This window comes from Cervus canadensis, chromosome 26, assembly GCF_019320065.1.
Source record: "Cervus canadensis isolate Bull #8, Minnesota chromosome 26, ASM1932006v1, whole genome shotgun sequence".
Classification (NCBI taxonomy): Eukaryota; Metazoa; Chordata; class Mammalia; order Artiodactyla; family Cervidae; genus Cervus; species Cervus canadensis.
The window spans coordinates 5,861,216-5,883,570 of record NC_057411.1 but is presented as its reverse complement, the minus strand read 5'-3'; the positions used below and the strand labels follow the sequence as shown (position 1 = coordinate 5,883,570).

General features: G+C 40.2%; 1 long non-coding RNA gene across 1 annotated transcript in view; it reads right to left on the bottom strand.

Annotated features, from left to right (window-relative positions):
- The window catches only part of LOC122428456, a 117,298-nt gene extending 102,495 nt beyond the window's left edge, over positions 1–14,803 (bottom strand). The window contains exon 1 of the long non-coding RNA XR_006265716.1: positions 14,630–14,803. This is a non-coding gene — a long non-coding RNA (uncharacterized LOC122428456). The remainder of the gene's footprint in view (positions 1–14,629) is intronic.
- Positions 14,804–22,355: the final 7,552 nt, after the last annotated feature.

Below are 22,355 nucleotides of genomic sequence, written 5' to 3'. Positions count from 1 at the left end.
CTATTATACAGAGTGAAGTAAGCCAGAAAGAAAAACACCAATACAGTATACTAACGCATATATGTGGATTTTAGAAAGATGGTAATGATGACCCTATATGCGAGACAGCAAAAGAGACACAGATGTAAAGAACAGACTTTTGGACCCTGTGGGAGAAGGGGAGGGTGGGATGATTTGAGAAAATAGCATTGAAATTGTATCTTACCATATGAGAAACAGATCACCAGTCCAGGTTCAATGCATGAGACAGGGTGCTCAGGGCTGGTGCACTGGGGTGACCCTGAGGGATGGGATGGGGAGTGAGGTGGGAGGGGTATTCAGGATGGGGGACACATGTACACCCATGGCTGATTCATGTCAATGTATGGCAAAAACCACTACAATTCTGAAAAGTAATTAGCCTCCAATTAAAATAAATAAATTAATTTTTAAAAAAGATGATGCCCCAAGAAGCCTCTTCCTTTTCCCTGAGCCTGGGGAAAGACACACTTGCAGTATACTGCACCCAATTCAGTCTGGAGCTGAGGAACCCAGCCAACCTGCACCTCAAAGCAGAACTACCCAGTTGTACCGGTGTCCCATGACTGCTCTAGCACAAATCTGGTATCTCAAAACAACAAAATTTACTCTCTTACAGTTCTGGAGGCCAAGTCAGTTTTGCTGACCAAAATCAAGCCATCAGCAGGCCAAAATCAAAGTATTGGCAGGGCCATGCTCCAATCAGAAGCATTAGGGGAGAATATGTTCCTGCCACTTCCAACTTCTAGAGCTGCATTCCTTGACTCATGGCCCCTTCACCTATCTTCAAAGCCAGCTGCACAGTTTCTTCAAATCTTCTCTGTGGCCACCATATACCACCTCTGCCTTCTGTGTCAAACCCCCTCTGCCTCCCTCTTATAAGGACATTTATGATTGCATTTAGGGCTCACTAGGATAATCCAGAATAATTTCCCACCTTAAGATCCTTAACTTAATCACATCTACAAAGTCTCCTTTGCTACATAAGGTAACACTCATGGGCTACAAGGATTAGGACCTGGACATCTTGAGAGGGCCATTACTCAGCCTGCCACACCAGTGGAGCCCATCAAGGACCCACCAAACCACAGTCAATCTGTAGATCCATGAGAATGGGAATAAATGTGCATTGTTTTAAGCTCCTGAGTTTCAGGGTGATTTATTATGCAAACTCCAATACTTTGGCCACCTCATGTGAAGAGTCGACTCATTGGAAAAGACCCTGATGCTGGGAGGGATTGGAGGCAGGAGGAGAAGGGGACGACAGAGGATGAGATGGCTGGATGGCATCACCGACTCAATGGGCATGAGTCTGAGTAAATTCCGGGAGTTTGTGATGGACAGGGAGGCCTGGCACACTGCGATTCATAGGGTCGCAAAGAGTTGGACACGACTGAGCGATTGGACTGAACTGAACTGATTATGCAACATAATTGTGGCAATAGCAACAAAATTGTGGCAATTTTCTGAAGCCTCCCCTGATTTTATGAACCACTGGGCATCTCTAATAAATTCCCATTGTACTTAAATGAATTAGAATTGGTTTCTATTAATTGCAATCCAAACAACCTACCTGATATTTACCAACCATAACAACTTTGAGAAAGTCAGAGTAGAATATCAAATGATAATACTGAGAACATGACTTAAACTGCATGTTTTTCTTAGTACTTGTACCATAATGATCTGTCTGGAGAAAACTGACAAAATAGAGAAGTCAGTAGAGGAGGGATATTTAGATGACCGAAGCACTTTAAGTGGATAGTACTTCTTTTCTAATCAAGGGAAACTAAATCAAAACCCTAACCTTCAGGTAAAAGAGATAAGTAATTAAGATGGGTGTTTTAACAGAAAGAGAGAGCAGTTGTTAAAATGATTATAATAGTGTATGCTGTCCCAAAGAGACAATGACAAGAACTCTGACAAGACTACTGAATCAAACTGGCATTTTTTTAAACTTTATTTTAACTTCTACTCATTTCTATCCAGAAGAGATTCCACAGGTCAGAGAAGTGGCAATGAATTAATGTCATAAAAAAGGTATAGAGACAGCAGGAAATTGCGGACCATTAGTTAAGCCCTGTGATTCTTTGCCCTCATTTTACATCTTAAACAAAGTAAAAAAGGACACTAGATGGAAGGTAACTCTAAAATGTGCTGCTCTATAAAGGCCAGCCAACAGAGCTTCGAGACATTTATTTGAAATCAGGACATTAGTGCCAGAGTGAATAAAGGGAATGTAATAGGTTTACATTTTACAAAGAGGCCTGACAGATCTATATCAAAAGAAGAATGTCCAAGAGACAGAGTGATGGGATAATAGGAAGTGGAATTAAAACTTGGCTTCCAAGGAGACAAAAAGCAATGATAACTTGGAGTGCTTCCAAAGTAACTTGGGAGTAATGTGTGGAGGTGAGGAGAAAGTTAGAGCAAAGGCAGCTCCAATATTGGGTGGATTTAAGCAACGGAGATTCCCCTAGTAGAAGACCTGTGTCTGCCTTCTTGAAAACAAAGATCTGCACCATTTCACTGGGAGAATCACAGCTTTTCTTTCTTGAACAAATTACTTAGAATAGAAACGTCTTCCAGAAGACTTCTGACAAATGAACTAAGCTGATGGGGATGGATGAAAGTGAAAGAGGAGAGTGAAAAAATTGGCTTAAAGCTCAACATTCAGAAAACTAAGATCATGGCATCTGGTCCCATCACTTCATGGCAAATAGATGGGGAAACAGTGAAAACAGTGGCTGACTTTATTTTTTGGGCTCCAAAATCACTGCAGATGGTGAATGCAGTCAGGAAATTAAAAGACGCTTACTCCTTGGAAGGAAAGTTATGACCAACCTAGACAGCTTATTAAAAATCAGAGACATTACTTTGCCAACAAAGGTCCATCTAGTCAAGGCTATGGTTTTTCCAGTAGTCATGTATGGCTGTGAGAGTTGGTCTATAAAGAAAGCTGAGTGCTGAAGGATTGATGCTTTTGAACTGTGGTGTTGGAGAAGACTCTTGAGAGTCTCTTGGACTGCAAGGAGATCCAACCAGTCCATCTAAAGGAGATCAGTCCTGGGTGTTCATTGGAAGGACTGATGTTGAAGCTGAAACTCCAATACTTTGGTCACCTGATGTGAAGAGCTGACTCATTTGAAAAGACCCTGATGCTGGGGAAGATTGAGGGCAGGAGGAGAAGAGGACAACAGAAGATGAGATGGTTGGATGGCATCACTGACTCAATGGACATGAGTTTGGGTAAACTGCGGGAGTTGTTGATGGACAGGGAGGCCTGGCGTATTGCAGTTCATGGGGTCGCAAAGAGTCGGACACGACTGAGCAACTGAACTGAACTGAACTGAACTGAACTGAACTGAACTGATGGGTTTGGGACCTCTCCTCTTAAAAAAAGAGATGAAATGAATCAAATATGACCCCAAAAATGCATAACTGAGTTTGAAATATATAAACAGAAATATCCAGGTGATTAAAAACAAAAGATTTCACAGAACAGGAAATGTGCACTAATCTCACAGCCTTTCAGTAGAGCAGGCCCAAGAGCAGGATGAGGCAAGGGTTCCAGAAAGCAGAGAAGTGGGAATTGGGCTCCTGTATCAGTCCCTTGGTTGGGAGGATCCCCTGAAGAGGAAAATGGCAACCCACTCCAGTATTCTTTCCTGGGAAATCCCATGGACAGAGAATCATGGCAGGCTACAGTCCATGGGGTTGCAAAGAGTCAGACACAATTGAGCGACTTTCATTTTCATCAGTCCACATGCCTCAAAGCACATTGGTAGGAAAAATGTGTATATTAATAATTTTGTCTTGGGACTTCCCTGGCTGTCTGATGGTTAGGACTTCACCTCCAATGCAGGGGGTGAATTTGATCCCTGGTCAGGAAACTAAGATCCTACATGCCTGGGGGTCAAAAAAAACAAAACATAAAAAGAAACAGAAGCAATATTGTAATAAGTTCAATAAAGACTTTAAAAATGGCCCACATCAAAAAATCTTTTTTAAAAAATTCTCTTAAATGGCTACCACTTAACCATCTGGCAAGATAAACCAAAACTCTTCATAATCTTTCCAAGTCTACTAACTAAAGACCCTGTCTTGACTAGTAAATAATTCCTTTCTACAACCATTTACTTCTGCTTTCATTAGTTGCTATGCTTACTAAGGGTAAATAGTACTGTTTCCTAAACCTGTCACTGCCTGAGTACTTGTAACTTTAACTCCATAATTTAATTAAATATTAAGATAACTGATGTAATGTGAATTTGAAAGAGAGGGGCTTACTGTTTCTATAGAAACAGCTTGAATTCTTCAGAAAATTCAACAAAGGTGAGTTGCTAAAAATACTGCTATCAAATTAGTTATGAATTATGAAACTTTAAGACCACTGGGGAGTCTTAAAAATTTAGAAGAACTCTGCTGTCAGATTGCTAAACAAATATTTTTCTTTCACTCTAAAGTAGAATCAAAGATGATACATTATGGATGTCAGAAAGATCAATAACTGGCAAATTAAAGTACATTTGCCACATTTAAAGTAAAATAAATATTTAAGATTTTTTTTTAATTTGCTACATTAACATGTGGTGGAAATCCTTATTCAAAAAGTGAGTTTTTTAAAATACTCATGTCACATCTCTCAGAATGGCTACTATCAAAACGACAACAAAGAAGCATTGGTGAGGACGTGGGGAAAAGGAAGCCTTCATGCACTGTTTGCAGGACTAAATTGGTGCAGGTACTATGGGAAAAGTGTGGCGAGTCCTCAAAAAATTAAAAACAGAACTGCTATATGATACAGCAATTCCACTCCTGGGTATTTATCCAAAGAAAACAAAAACACTAATTCAAAAAGATATATGGAGACTCCCCTGGCAGTCCAGTGGTTAAGACTTTGCCTTCCAATGAAGGGTGTGCAGGTTCAGTCCCTGGTTGGGGAGATAAGACCCCACATGCCTCCTGGCTGAAAAAGCAAAAACATAAAACAGAAGCAATACTGTAACAAATTCAATCAAAGACTTTAAAAATGATCCACATCAAAAAAAAATGTTTTTAAAGATATATGCACCTTTATGTTTACTGCTGCATTATGTATAACAGTCAAGATATGGAAGCAGTCCAGGCGCCCATCAATAGTTGAATGAATAAAGATATTATTTACACACACACACACACACACACAATGGAATACACATCAACTATAAAAAAGAATGAACTCTTGCCATCTGCAACAACATAGATGGGAGAATACTAGGATAAATGAGTCAGAGAAAGACAAATAGTGTATGATTTTACTCACAGAGGGGTCTAAAATACAAATGAACAAACAACAGAAAAGGAGTTAGACACAAAGAACAAAAACAGGTGGTTATTAAAAGAGAGAGGCATTGAGGGAGGAAAGAAATAGTTGAGGGAGATTAAGAGGCATAAACTTTCAGTTGCAAAACAAATGAGTCACAGATGTGAAATGCACAGTGTAGGAAATATAGTCATAACTAAGTAATACCTTTGTGGAGACGTATTGTAACCAGACTTATCATGGTGATCATTTTGAAATATATAGGAAAAAAATCACTGTGTTCTGAATAGAAACTAACATAATGTTGTAGGTCGATTATACTTCAAAACAAACAAACAAATATGCAAACAAACTCATGGAAAGAGATTGGACTTGTGGTTACCAGAGGTAGAGGGTAGGGGGAACTGGATGAAGGCAGTCAAAAAGTACTACAAACTTCCAGTTGTAAGATAAATAATAGGGATGCACAACATGACAAATATAATTAACATGCCTGCACATCATATATGAAAGTTGGCTGTGAAGAGAATAAACCCTAAGAGTTCTCATCACAAATGTTTTTCTTATTTTTTTAAAGATGTATCTATATTGATATGATGGACGTTCACTAAACTTATTGTGATAATCATTTCATGACGTAAGTCAAATCATTATTCTGTACACCTTAAACTTACATAGATTTTGTTTAGTCACTAAGTTGTGTCTGACTCTTTGCAACCCCATGGACTGCAGCACACCAGCCTTCCCTGTCCTTCACCATCTCCCGGAGTTTGCTCAAATTCATGTCCATTGAGTCGGTGATGCTACCCAACCATCTCATCCTCCACTGCCCTCTTCTTTTACCTTCAATCCCTCCCAGCATCAGGGTCTTTTAGAATGAGTCAGCTCTTTGCATCAGGTTTTGTCAATTATATATCAATAAAGCTAGAAGAAAAAATACTTTAATAAAGTAAAAATATCCATGTGTGTTCAGTTCAGTTCAGTTCAGTCGCTCAGTCGTGTCCGACTCTTTGCGACCCCATGAACCGCAGCATGCCAGGCCTCCCTGTCCATCACAAACTCCTGGAGTTTACTCAAACTCATGTCCATCGAGTCGGTGATGCCATCTAACCATCTCATCCTCTGTTTTCCCCTTCTTCTCCTGCCCCCAATCCCTCCCAGCATCAGGGTCTTTTACAATGAGTCAACTCTTCGCATGAGGTGGCCAAAGTATTGGAGTTTCAGCTTCAGCATCAGTCCTTCCAATGAACAACCAGGACTGATCTCCTTTAGGATGGACTGGTTGGATCTCCTTGCAGTCCAAGGGACTCTCAAGAGCCGTTAGTTGCGTCCAAATCTTTGCGACCCCATGGACTGTAACCTGCCAGGCTCCTCTGTCCATGAAATTCTCCAGGCAAGAATACTGGAGTGGGTTGCTATTTCCTTCTCCAGGGGATCTTTCTGACCAGGGATTGAACCTGGGTCTCCTGCATTGCAGGCAGATTGTTTACCATCTGAGCTACTAGGGAAGCCCATAAAAATATCCACGGCTGAATCTATCTTTAAATGGAAGTCACAAGACTCTATCATACTAAACTTGATTTCTGACTGGGAAAAGTCAGTCAAATATTTTGGGCAATTTTTAAAATCCACAGAATGAGGGGAATAGACAAGATAATTTCTTAGGATGCCTCCAATTGGTATATTCTACTGTGTTATCATTCCACTTGGTGAGCCAGCCTATTTGGAAAACAATTGGGATTGGGGTTAAATTTAAGTGAAGAACCAGGTCTTCCTGGCAGAGGAATCTCCCTCTGGCTATCAGCAGTTGCACAGCACTGCAAGTAACAGAGAGGTCACCTGGGAGTAAAACACATTCAAGCAAATGAAAGGACTAACTTAAACACACTAATCCAGGAAATACAGAGCTAAGATTGAAAACCTGTCCTGGTACCCAGCATTAAGTAAAGCTTTTTGTCTTCTTTTCCCCCACCACAACAGTGCCAATTAAGAATAGAGTGTCAGCTGAGAGAGGTGTATAATGGAAAATGCTGACAGATTCTTAACTCTAACAGCCAGAAGAGAGTAGCTTTAATAAGGTGTCTGGAAGCAAAGGAATTTTTTAAGGAGTGAGGAGAAATGGGAAATTACTAAACAAAATGAGATGAGCTGGAGGTGGGGATGGGAAACTTGATAAGGGAGTCCTGAGACTGACAGAAAGCCAAATCAAATCGTGCTGTAAGCAACATCTCTCCCATTGCTTTGGACTCAGCCACAACCCCACCTGGTTCACTCCTGGCTGAACTCTGTCCTATCCCAGAAGCCAGTGGCCCAGCTTTGAGATGACCTCTGGCCCTAAGGCTTTGCCCTGTCTGCACACAAAGGAAATACCCGTGTGACAAAGACATTTAAAAATAAAGTCGTATTTAATGTAATACTTTCTAAAGCCTCTTCAGCAAGAGTCAGGTCAAATTAAGTCAGGAAGACATCTCAAGGGGAAAACCAAACCAAAAGAAATTCTGAATGATACCATGCAATATGATCACCCTGAAATACAGTATGATTCCTCCCTGATCCTACTTTGGGGATTTGTCTTTTACTTTTTAATTATGGAAAATTTTAAGCAAGCTAAAAGTACAGAGAATAGGAAAATGAGCCATGTGGCCATCATACTGCTTCCATAATTATCAATACATATCAATCTTGTTTTTGTCTGCATTCCTGCCCATATCCCCCTTCCTCTAGCTGGACTATTTTAAAGCAAATAGACTCAGCAGATTGCTTCAACCCAGGATATTTTGGCATGTATCTCTAAAATACTTTTCTATTTCTTAACATAACCACAATATCGCTATCACACCTCAAAAAAAATGGGCTTCCCAGGTGACATTATTGGTAAAGAATCTGCCTTCCAATGTAGGAGAAGTAAGAGATGTGGGTTTGATCCCTAGGTTGCAGAGATCCCCTGGAAGAGGGCATGGCAACCCACTCCAGTATTCTTGCCTAGAGAATCCCCAGGGACAGAAGAGGCTGGTGGGATCTGGTTCATAGGGTCCCTAGGAGTCAGATATGGCTGAAGCAACTTAGCACATGCACATGCCCCTCAAAAAATAATAATAAATCTTAACTATAAAATTCCATCACTGTGCAGGCTTCTCTGGGGCATTTTTTTAGAATAATGAGAGTCAGGCAATCGAGGACAAGCTGAGAGCACTACCAATCAATGCTAAAGAATAGTAACAGTAATAGCAAAATAAAACAAACAACCTTGAGACTTGGCCAAAATCACATCATAAACACTCCCTAAGCCAACAAACAGCTGACAGTCAGCAGCCAGGCAACACCACCCCCTGCCTCCTTCTGCACATGCCCTCAACCCTCAGCTCAGGTTTATTCTACCATGGCTTATCTGCTCCTTTGAGGCTACTTCATATGATACTTATTTTACAACCAATTTGACCTATATAAAAAAATTGAAGGAAGACCCCATATTAATTCCCACAGCACTATAGCAAGACTTAAATTTTGTCACCCAGAAAGACTGGTGTTGAACAGATCCAATCACAGAGAACTAAATAGGACTGCTTGAAAGGGTCCATCTGCACAAACCATGATGAGCCTGTCAAGCAATGGAGAAAAAAGAATGACCCTTGGTGAATGAGTGATGATGAAGAAAAAGGGCTCTTGAGTTGGACTATCTGGGTTCCAATTCCACCTCTGAAATTACATTCTGAGTAATCTTAAGCAAACTGCTTATCATTATATTTGCACCTGGATTTCCTCAAACATTGAGTGAGGTCAGTAATAGGATCTATCTCCTAGCCCAGTTCTGAGAATTAAAAAGCATAATGCTAAAACTGGGACAGCAGCAGGCAAACTGGCATGGCTGGTTACCCTGTAAAAAAGTATCTGGTAAACAGAAAGTATTCAATAAATATTAACATACCAGTAGTAGAAATAACTGAGGTAGAAGTAGTGTTAGTTCCTAATCAAAGGAGATAGCTAATTCCTCAAACTCCAAAATACAATTTACTTGTATTTTGAAATGCATCAAATAGAAATTTTGAAATCACCAAAATCTCCAAATCTGGAAGAATTCAAACACATTGAGAAAGAGTATATGTCCAATTTAGTGGACTTATTCCATGGTTCCCAAACCTAACTGACCATCAGATTCTCTGAGGAGTTCCCTCAAATACAAATGCTTAGGCCCCTTGAATTCACATATTTCTTTTGGGATGTGGGGATTGATAGTCCTGTTAAAGATCCTTGAAAGTGAAAGTCACTCAGTCCTGTTCAACTCTTTGCAACCCCATGGACTATACAGTCCATGGAATCCTCCAGGCCAGAATACTGGAGTGCATAGCCTTTCCCTTCTCCAGGGGATCTTCCCAACCCAGGGATCGAACCCAGTCTCCTGCATTGCAAGTGCATTCTTAACAGCTGAGCCACAAGGGAAGCCCTAAATACTTTCTTCGAACAACACAGAGATGACTCTACACATGGAAATCTCTAGGGGATCTTCCCAAGCCAGGGACCAAACCCAGGTGTCCTGCATTGCAGGTGGATTCTTTACCAGCTGAGCCACAAGGGAAGCCCAAGAATACTGGAGTGGGTAGCCTGTCCCTTCTGCAGTGGATCTTCCCCATCCAGGAATCGAACTAGGGTCTCCTGCAGTGCAGGAGGATTCTTTACCAACTGAGCTATCAGAGAAGCCCCAAAAGTTTCTTGGTTGATTCTAATCAACAGTCAGATCTTGACTACTTCCAAAATTTCCTCTATTCCTCAAGTTTTATGACTCCAAGAATTTCCCAAATTCTCTTGTTTCAAAGACCCCCACCTCCTGGCCCTCCCAGGAGGACCAAACATCTGAGTCTTAAAACTTCCCAAAACTAAAATAAAACTTTACCTGAGTGTTTTGGAGGTTTTGAGGTGGAGTGTTTTTCCTGTTTTTTTTTTTTTAATTGGGTAAAGTGAAAAATTATACCATCTGCTTCTGAGTCTCTAGTGGATTTATCCAAGGTAATTCAATCTTATCAGAAAAAAATGAGTAACTGACTGACTGATTCTTCTGACAAGTGACACAGCTCTGTCCTGGTCTCAGGCCTGTAGCAAGACACTGGCTGTGACACCAGAGACAGTGGTGAATGCTTCAGCAGCTGTCTTGCCCTCAGGGAAATGGAGAGGTGCGCGTGATTTACACCAGGGCACACGGCAAGCCAGGGGGCAGTGCCAGAAATAGGATCTGCCACTCCTGCCTGGCAGACTATGCTCCGCGTCGTACACCCCGAGGATATGGAAGCGAGGTCTCTCATCTGAGTAAAGATGACTTCCATTTAGAGGTTCATAAATGCTACTCTGAAAGGAGGAAGAAAATTCCCCTTTCATGCTCAATCAAGCCTAAACCAAGGTGAGAGAATGGGGAAATGTTATTTATTTTTGTAAGATGAAAGAGTGTTGTATTTATTCACTTCTTGTCAGAATCACAGAGGGGCTTCTTTTCCCCGTCATTCGTCATGCCTGATCTCACGCAGGGCTGCTTGGAAGGCTCAGTGGGGCCAAAAAGATAGGGGTGATCGCTATAGCTGGCCTAGAAAAAAAGAGATTTTTTGTTTTCTGTATAAGGCCATATCATATTTGAGTTGATTATATTTCTAAGTGCCTGGCTCAATGCAGAAACTTCAAAGATAGAACAAGGAAAGTATTAAATGTCACTGGAGAACCTGAAAAAAAAAAGATAAATTTCTTTTCCCCACAATTTTAACCTATTCCTAAGAAATGATTCAGTCTCTTTAGGCTGAAACTTTGTGTAGTTATACATTTCTATTTAAAATATTTCCATCTTTTTCACATGTCTTTCTGACATGCAGCTAGTTGATTCCTCCTCAAGGGTAAGCATGAAGCTTTTACACATGTGCATACAGGTGCACACACACAACTTCATAGAACCCACTACAGTGTTCCACACTCAGGGTACTTAACTCATATCTTACAATTATTCAATTATAGAAATAAATGAATATACTAAATAGCATATATTTAACTATATTAAAAGAAATATGGGTTAGATGGCAATAAATAAGTGTTGAGGGCATGGTGGAGGAGGGAAATGCTTAAAACTTACTTTTTACATTTCAAAACTTGGATAAAAATAATGGTAGAATTATTGATGGGGTTTTCTATGTTTTTCTGTATTCTTCACATGTATATAAAGGACTTTTGTTTGCTTCATCATGCAAAAAAGAAACAAATGTTTATAAAACTGGCAAGTATAAATCATAGCACACAAACATAAGTATACAAGAAATACGTAGTACTATATTTTCTATAACTAACTTACCTTCTGATGCCATAGTCCCTTTTTACTGGGCAGATGGAAATTTTATTCTCAACCCATTCCCCTGATGCCAGGGAAATGGGGGAAGTGAGGGGACATCTGTCCACACTAGTTGGACATATGCTTATTTCTTGCAGCACAGTAGTGATCTCTCTCTACCAAGTCAGGGTTGAGCCTTAAAGATGGGGTTGAGATTCTAGGGGTGAGATGGGCATGAAATAAACAAGGCAGGGACACGGGTGTGGTGGAGGCAGGGGAACGAAGGGTAAGGGACACCAGAGAGACTCCCAGATTCCCGTTTAAAGCATAGTCCACTAAGACAATCCTATAGCCTACCATCCTGAAGATGGTACAAAGCATCTATTTGATCTTTCATCTCAGTGATCTTCCCCTCCATGTGGGGATCTCATTAGAAGGAATACCAGGAATTTCTGCTTTTCCTGGATCCCTTCCATTTCCCTCAGCTCCCCAGGGTCCACTTTCATCTCATTTTCATCGTGGAGTTATTTTGTAATGTCACTGAAACCAGAAACATCCACCTCTGTCCTTGTTGAGTAGAGGAAGAACCCTACAGTTCACCAAAGGAAAAATCTTAGATCTTTTATACTTTTTTACAGTTGGACAAGACAAATACTTATGCTAATACTGACTGCCTCTTATAGGCATGGTGGGCACAGTCACTGTTTCTTTACTGTGATTGATGAAGACCTTCTTTCCACCAAGAAGAAGGGGAAGAAAAATTCCATCCTGCCTCAGAAAGACAGAAAAGAAATGGAAGATAAGGAACGTAGGTGCCTACTTTTTACCCAGTGCTTCATGAAACAGAGTTGGTGAACACATCCATGTGTTCTCAAAGAGCTCATTGTCTTTGTAGAAAACTGAAGATAGCACAGTCGTGTCCAACTCTTTGCGACCCCAGGGACTATACAGTCCATGGAATTCTCCAGGCCAGAATACGGGAGTGGGTAGCCTTTCCCTCCTCCAGGGGATCATCCCAATCCAGGGATCAAGCTCAGGTCTCCCACACTGCAGGCAGATTCTTTACTGCCTGAGCCACTAGGGAAGCCCAAGAATACTGAAGTGGATAGGCTATCCCTTCTCCAGCAGATCTTCCCGATCCAGGAATTGAACCGAGGTCTCCTGCATTGCAGGCAGATTCTTTACCAACTGGTTTATCAGGGAAGCCTCTTTGTAGAAAAGATAGATACAAATATCTAGCTACAATATAAAAGAATTTATAAATTGAAAAAGAATTTTTAAATTGCAGTGGAATCACAGATTGGATAGTTGTATCTGCCTGAAGTCATCTGAAAAGACTTCATAGAATAGAAACATTTCAACCAAACTTCCAAGCATGACTTGGAGATGGGCAACTAAAGACAAAAAATCATATGTGCAAAGCATAAAAGGCTGAAACCATATGACTTTTATAGACTCTCAGGTAGAACAGTGTATCTAAATACAGGGGTGATCAGAGAGAGAAAGACAGATTTTTCACCAGATTTATTCTATGTGAGATTTTCCTGGTGGCTCAGTGGTAAAGAATTCACCTGCAACGCAGGAGACAAGGGTGTGATCCTTGGGTCAGAAAGATCCCCTGGAGAAGGAAATGGCAACCCACTCCAGTATTCTTGCCTGGGAAATCCTATGGACAGCGGAGCCTGGTGGGCTACAGTCTGTGGGTCACGAAAGAGTCAGATACTACTTAGCAACTAAACAAAAATGTATGTGATCCCTGTACAATTGGGCAGTTCAGTCTCATAAAATAGTGATCATAAAGGCCTCACCTAATCCCAAAGTAAGGACATCTAGAGCTAAGGCCTGAACTGGAATTATGTCCCAAAGACAAAGAGCAAAAAAATAATGATGAATATGTCCATAAATGGCTGACCTGCCTCCTAGTCTGTTCAGGAATGTACTATCTCTTATTCACTCCTCATTCTTTATTTTTCCTTCTCACTGAACTGAAGAATTTCTTTCCACCTCACTCTCCATACCCTCTCAAGCCAACTATCCCTCCTCCAAAGGATGAATTTAAGTTCAATATCCACATCCTTATTAGAAAAGGTAAGAAATGGTCTTTCATTTTTATTTTTCCCCTCAATTCGCTAATGATAAGATTAGAAGAAACTGCAGTAGGTATTGATGCCTCCTCTTCCATTATATGCAGTTTCTAACAATTGCAGTTTCAAAGCCCAATAGCCAGAGAACGAGGACTAGAAGAGCCAAGCATCTAGCTCAATAAATGTTTATGCCAGTTCAATAGCTTATATACTTCTTTTCTGAAATAATGGAATGCTGGCCAAAAAAAAAAAAAAAAAAAAATCAATCAGCTTTTGTGAAAGGAAAAACTAAAAAACATTACAGAGTTACGTCCTAATTGGAGGGGTAACTGATGTGGATGGCAAGGTTCTCTCAAGAAACAAGGTGTTCCTCACATAAGATCCAGCCATCGCTGGTTTCTCATACTCACAGATGCTTTAATTTTGGATTTAGAGAAATTGCTTATTTTTTCAATATTTTATATATTTGTTTTTTATGAATTTATTACATTATTGCTGTGTCCTAATCTCTACTTGAACCTCTCTTGGAGAAACTAGGGAGAGGACCCTGGGAGAATATGGAGAAAGTTACATGGTGCTTGGTAAGTCAGCCTTCCTGATATTTCCACGATTGATTTATCCTTGGACCAACAGCATTTTCAGCCGATTCCTACTGTAAGCAGAATTAACGTACACAGGTTTGAGAGCATTCCCATTTTCCTTACACAAGAAATTATTCTGTAATAACTAAAATAATTTTTATCAAGGAAACTAAGACTTTAGAAAGGATAAAAAGAACATTATTTAAAACTAAGAAAAGATTTTAAGGGCTGTTGATTAAAAGTTTGTAAATAGCTGCTGACCATTTCTTATTAAGCAAAATGTTAGGGAAAAAAATTTGGAGAGAGTAGCAGCAAAAATTTTAAAAACAGGAAAGACTTCACTCACCATAAAAATTGTTGAACACAGAAATATCCTCCCAAATGTAGACTGCTCCGTTGAGTACATTTCCATTTTATCTATGAATGTGCCTCGAACAGGTAAACAAAATCACGAACATAAAGAATTTTTGATTTCCTCTCTCCTTTTGGTAATTTGTTTTTATAGGAAACACTTTTATGATTGTCCAAATACAAAATAACAGTTGCAACAATAGAAGAAAATGGTCATCTCAACATGCCATTTCTCTGACATTGTACAGGCGTGACAGACTGTCCGGCCAGCTCTGAAGAGCAGCCACCAGTGCCAACAACCCTAAAATAGGACAGACATTGCTATCATTACAGAGCACAGCGATAATTCAGAAAGCACTGGAGTGATGGAAAATAAAATCTTTGAAATGCAGAAAGCGGTAGATTTAATCATGAGTGATCCCTGCACAATTGGACAGTTCTGACATCTCATAAAATAGTCCACCACAAAAGGCTTGCCTGATCCTAAAGTAGAGGTAAGAATTGGCCGCGAATTATAACATCAAAATGGCTGCTACCTTTGCTGCCTCACAGTCTGAACCTTGTATAATCAAATCATCACAAAATATTTCAGCTTCTGGAAAATGCCATAGAGAAAAAAGTCCAAGCCCTCAATTTACAGGTAAGGAAATTGAGTCCCAGAGAGTCTAGGAAGCTTGTCCAAAACAACCAAGAGCTAAAATCCCCCATTCACTCAACCCTCTTTAATTGATATAGCAAATGCAGTGGAAAAGAATATTCATTCTTCCTTTCCTAATTCATTCATCCATTGTATCATAGAAAAAGCAAAAGAATTCCAGAAAAACATCCATCTGCTTCATTAACTATGCTAAAGTCTTTGACTGTGTGGATCATAACAAACTGGAAAATTCTTAAAGATATGGGAATACCAGACCACCTTATCTGCCTCCTGAAAAAACCTGTATGTATGTCAAAATGCAACGGTTAGAACCTGACGTGGAGAAACAGACTGGGTCCAAATTGAGAAAGGAGTATGTCAAGGCTGCATTTTGTCATCCTGCTTATTTAACTTACACGCAGAGTACATCATGAGAAACGCTGGGCTGGAAGAAGCACAAGCTGGAATCAAGATTGCCGGGAGAAATATCAATAACCTCAGATATGCAGATGACACCACCCTTATGTCAGAAAGTGAAGAGGAACTAAAGAGCCTCTTGATGAAGTGAAAGAGGAGAGTGAAAAGGCTGGCTTAAAACTCAACATTCAAAAAATGAAAATCATGGCATCCAGTTCCATCACTTCATCACAAATAGACAGAGAAACAATGGAAACAGTGACAGGCTTTATTTTCTTGGGCTGCAAAATCACTGCAGATGGTGACTGCAGCCATAAAATTAAAAGATGCTTGCTCCTTCAAAGAAAAGCTTTGACAAACCTATTAAAAAGAGTAATAAAAAGCAGTGACATCACTTTGCCAACAAAGGTCCATCTAGTCAAAGCTATGGTTTTCCCAGTGGTCATGTATGGATGTGACAGTTGGACCATAAAGAAAGTTGAGCGCCAAAGAATTGACGTTTTTGAACTGTGGTGTTGCAGAAAACTCTCGAGAGTCCCATGGACTGCAAGGAGATCAAACCAGTCAGTCCTAAAGGAAATCAATCCTGAATGTTCATTGGAAGGACTAATGCTGAAGCTAAAGCTCCAACACTTTGTCTACCTAATGCGAAGAGTCAACTCATTAGAAAAGACCCTGATGCTGGGAAAGATTGAAGGCAGGAGAAAGGGACGACAGAGGACAAGAAGGCTGGATGGCATCACTGACTCAATGGACATGGGTTGGAGCAAGCTCTGGGAGATGGTGAAGGACAGGGGACCCTGGCGCGCTGCAGTCCATGGGGTCACAAAGAGTAGGACATGACTAAGTGACTGAACAGCAAATGCCAGATATAATGCTAAAAGTTTATATCTATTGAGAAAACATATGTTACACTAAATAATTAACATTAGTATCTAGTTTGCCTCTTTTCAAATAAAATACTGATAGCTTTCACTATAAAAGTAATATTGATATAAATTTTGGAAGTGATAGAAAAGTTGAAAGGAGGAAAAAGATCACCTGCCACCCACTGAAAAGCACTTTCAACATCTAGTATATGTCTTGCCAATCCTTTTCCTGAAACAAGTTTTCATCCTATCTTTCTTTGCTTTCTTTCAAAAGGCTATGATCATCCTGTATATACAATCATGTGTCCTACCTTGTAGCATTTCCTCATGTTACTAAAGATTCTCTGCAATTATCACTTTAACAACTGCAAAATAGTCCATGAAGGTGGATATAGTCATCTATCCAATGTTATTTCCACTTTGGGGAGTGTTTGCCTTTAAATTATGAGCATCTTTTTTTAAAAACTGTTTCCATGTTTGGGAATACTTCCTTGAGAAAATGAATATATGATTAACTGACTTCTCAATATGCTTCAAGGGTATTTAGCTATTTCCTAAAATTCCCAGAATTCTCACACAAGTCAGAATGTGTGGCCCTCCCAGAAACATGTCACTTCATTGTTTCTTGAAAGGAAACTTTTCCTGCCACTGAGGATTTCTTTGTCCCTTTGACACCACTGGCCTATGCTTTCTTATGTTCAATATTCTCAACCACTGATTAGACTAGGGTAATACGTCCTGACTGTGAAATTATCTGCCATTAGTGTAACAGAGTGCCCTGCCTTTTAGAGTCAATGCAATACTGGACACCCAGTTAAATTTGACTTTCAGATAAACAATGAATAATTGGGACACACAAACACTAAAAAAAAATATTCATTTTTTACTGGAAGTTCAAATTTAACTGGACATTCTGTATTTTCACTCCCTAAATCTGGCAATCCTATCGACTCTGCTTCTGCTAATTATTATTGTTGTTTAGTCACTAAGTTGTGTCTGACTCTTCTCCAACCACATGGACTGGATCCCACCAGGCTCTCCTGTTCATGGGATTCCCAGGCAAGAACACTGGAGTGGGTTGCTTTTCCTTCTGAAGGTGATCTTCCCAACCCAGGGATCAGACCCTCATCTCCTACACTGGAAGGCGGATTCTTTACCCCTGAGCCACCAAGTACGCCCCCTGCTAGTTGTTGGACTTGGGCAATTTTCTTACGTAACTCAGTCTTTGGGGAAATGCAGAGAATCACCTCCATTTCACAGAGAGACACACACAGAAGCACGTAGCACATACAGGGCGCCTTCCTCCTTTCCTCCAACTGAGTTTCATATCCTGCTCTTCTCCCTTGCCTCCCCCTTCCCACAACTCTGCGGCCCATCTGACTTTGCCCCTGCTTCCCTATAGTAGGTCTGGAACTCCCAACCCAGCCCCACTCCCCTACCTCTCACCCTTGCAATTGTGAGTTTGAGGCTTGGTTCCAGGAAATGGCTCACATCAAAGCTTGGCACCAGAGCATCTGGGATATCACAGTCCAGGGTGACGTGAATACTAAGGATACATATTATGGGGGTACATATAGTAAAGAGGCCTAACCCAGATTATAGAATCAGAAAAAGCCATATCTAAATTGAGAACTGAAGGACAAGGAGGAGCTGGCAAGGAAGGAGAGAAGGCCAAGTGCATAGTCTTCAAGGCAAAGAGAACAGCATATGCAAAACCTCAATGGTACCGCAACTGGCATGGAACTTACAGAACACAAGGAATGAGAGGAACGTGTTAAGAGAAGGGGACTTGACCATCTAAGGGCCTGTGAACCATGCATTTTATCAGTAACACTCCATGTGCTATAGAGGCATAGACTAAGCAGAGGAGTCATATGATCCACATTGTAAATAAGAACAATCTCTCTGGCTGCATGGTGGAGGAAAGATTAGGAGACAAGACTAAGGGGAGGACAAGACTAAAGACAGAGAGACCAGTTTTGAGGGATATTGCAAGAATTCAGTCAAAAGACAGCAGTAATACTGGAGAGATTACATTCTGTATGATGCACGTAGATACATGATACATGTAGATGATAGATACATGTCATTATACATTTGTCAAAACCTATAGAATGAACAGTACAAAGAATGAACCCTAATGAAAACTGTGGATTCGGGAGGATAAAGGTGTCTCAGTGTAGGCTGATCAATTATAACACATGTACTACCCCGGGTACGTGGTGATGGGAGAGTCTGTGCATGTGTAGGGAAAGGGGATATATGGAACTCTCTATACTTTCTGCTCAAATTTGCCATGAAACTCACGCTGCTCTAAAAAAACTATTAAGTTTTTGATTAAGAAAATGTTAAAACCTCAAAGTTTCAACCAAAGTCCTAAGACCAGATTTCCCTTACTCTGCATGTCCTCATTCTACTGCCTCTGTGCTAAGTCCATTCTCAGACTCCATTTGTGAGTCTGATGGTGGCCCCAGACTCTCCATCCCTATCCAAAGAAATGAAGATATGCTTCTAGGCCAGTAGTCCCAGGAAATAAATCAGGATATTTAAGAAGTATGATGAGATGACATCATCCTCCCCAAATCAATGTGGCCAGGTCTGGAACGTGTGTTGGGAATGGAAGCAGTTCCACTGGAACCTCTTGGATTGAGACGGAGAGGGGTGAGCCCAAAAAAATATCTGGGGGCTGTTAAAGCAGGGTCAACATGCTGGGCAGGTAAAAATAATAAAAGCCCATTACACATTGTTCATCTTCAACTTTGAAAACCCAAGGTAGAACTGAAGAGAAAGGTTCAGCAAGAACACTGTGATAGTTGAGAACCCAAACATGCAGCCAGCCCATATCATGCCTGGCAAGGGATGGGTGATAGTCAAGTCTTTAACAACCGGTATGGTATAGGGACTGACAACTCGGAATGGATGCCAGCTGTCATGTCTGTTGGTGGGAACTGGCACAGATCAGTCCTGCCCGCAGAGGCTGTCCGATTTGTCAGGCTGGGGTTGATGGATTTGATGCTTCAGTTCAGTTCAGTTCAGTCGCTCAGTCGTGTCCGACTCTTTGCGGCCCCATGAATCGCAGCACGCCAGGCCTCCCTGTCCATCACCAACTCCCGGAGTTTACTCAAACTCATGCCCATCGAGTCGGTGATGCCATCCAGCCAATTTGATGCTTAGGAGTCTCCAAACCAAACAAAACGGAACACTTTAAAAGTTTAAAGAAGGAAAAGAGAAAGCAAAGGAGGGAAGGACACAGATCATCTTATGTAACTGATTCTTTTTAAAATACTCAAAATAATTCAAATTAAAGATTAGCATTCTTCACAATCATTTATTCCCATCATCCATGGTAAGCAGTTCAAAGCTCTTATCCTTTCCTGTATTTTCCTTTCAAACCTGGAAATCATAAAGGCCAGACACATCTAATTAAATAAGAACTTTGATATTAGAGTTGACAAGGGATGATGGGGCCTTACACAGTTCCAGGTTCCCAAGCAAATATTCACAGGGAGCACAGAGCATGTTTTCTATCATCTTTACATGAACAAATGGTTCTCCAAGGTGATTACTCCATATATCACTCCTGCTGAATGTGTACACATGAAATTACGTCAAAATTGGATTTTGTTAAATCTAGCTATGTTTCAAAAGTAGTCCAAACACAGATCCTTTTTGGTAAAAAGAAAAATGTAATTTTATAAAGCAAATTGGAATCCTGTGTTTTGGTCACCTAATTCACCGACGGTCATCGTAAGGGATCAGAGGGCAATAGCTATTTGTTGAGGGTTGGCCTACATGCCTAGCATTTTGCTGATAAAGAGAGAGGGTATCAAAAGAAACAGAAAAACACATTTCCTGCTGTTAAGGGGCTCACAACTTTATTAGGGACCCAAATCCTTTACACAAATGGAACATTTAAAGAAGAAAATAGAAATGTATAAGAGCAATATAGGTGCTAAGTGGTGTTATACATACTGTGAGGGCCAGAGAGACCAGAAGGAAAAAGATTTCTGCTCAAGAAATGCTTCAGAAACCTCTGATAAAAGCGTGTGATGAACACACAGCCATTATCTGCTCACAGAGGCAGTAGAATCCAAATTACCCCCCTGGGACCACGGACTTTAATCTCTGGCCTGTCACCATCTCACTCTTCCACCTTTGGCAAATTACCTCGCCTCTCACTGCCTTCCCTTCAAGATGGGAGTAGCAATCCAGCCCTATTTTTCAGGGCTGATAAAGAATGAATAATAAAGAAATGGTAGACTCAGTAAAAGATGAGGGCCTAATAAATCCTGACTAGTTAGTGTCCAGCCCCACATGGTACGCTACATGGAGCATATGGTATCTCTGTTTGTAGACGGTTATGTATCACCCATGTGGTTGCCTTTGTCTAGGAGGTGAAAGGGTCCACTTACACAGTCTGTTATTAATTACTGTGAAAGATATTTTCAACATCAAAATGCAGATAATTTCTTGAATTAAGTGCAGACATCTGCCCCCATTGTATTACAAGAGCATAATTGTCATCAGCAAAACCATGTTTTTCCTACGTTGAAATGGAAGAATGAAGTGCTGCAATTAAATATTTTGAACAACACAGTGATTAAAGGGATATTTATGCTGCAGGGATGGTTTCTAAATCAATTATGTGTGCTTTCATCTTATTATATGAGTCATATGGGGGAAGTGTAGTTGTTTTACATACACAAACTTACTTTTTAAAAAAAACTTTTTAAAGAAAAAACATTTTTTGGAAACTATGTTCATAATAGCTTTGAGGTGAAGTATTTATCTTTGGTGTTGTTGTTGTTAATATTAAATATACACAAAGGAATATTTATAATGTTCAAGAAATGAAGGCTAACAAGGAAGTGATCCACCATGTAACAACCACCTAGCTTAAAGAAATAACATCAACTTCACGCTCCCTGTGTACTCCTCCCTAAACTCAACCCCTGAACCACTATTCTACATTATGTACTCATCAATCTCTTGTCTTTATAGCTTCATACATATCTGTGTATCCCTAAGAAATGTGATAGATAATTTTCCCACGTTTTTGGACCTTATACAAAATTATTATACTGCATATATTCCTCCACAATCTGTTGGGTTTTTGTTTTTTTTTTTTCATTTGACATTAAGTCCATGAGATGCATCCTTGCTGTTGCAAATAACAGTGGTTCATTCGTTTTCATTGCTATATAGCATATCAAAGTGTGAATATTTGGTATTACAGACTCTGGTGTTTGAAACATTCTTTTCTGTGTCTTCCACACATGTCTGAGAGTTTCTCTAGAACAGAGCTCTCTAGACAAGATTCACCCATTAGTGAGTCAGTTTAGTGAGTATCAACCAAGAGTTTACACTAGAATAAAAAATACCATGAACTCAAAATGGCTTAAAGACTTAAACATAAGACAAGACACTATAAAACTCCTAGAAGAGAACATAGGCAAAACATTCTCTGACATAATTGCACCAATACTTTCTTAGGTCAGTCTCCCAAGACAACAGAAATGAAAAATATCAGAGCTCAAGGCAAGTCATCTGGTAAAAATTGCTTTAGGAAATTTCATTTCACTTTGTGTGTGTGTGTGTGTGTGTGTGTGTGTGTGAGTGTTATGTTGGAAAATGTACTTCTTCCTCTAAGACTTTAAGTCTCTGTCAAAAATGTCTAAGAAAGTGCCCTAACAGGGCTGCTCAATTTGTAATGTGAACACGAATCCCCTGTGAATTCTGATTCCATGGTAAGAAGTGGGGCCTGCGATATTGCATTTTTTAACAAACACCCAGGTAAG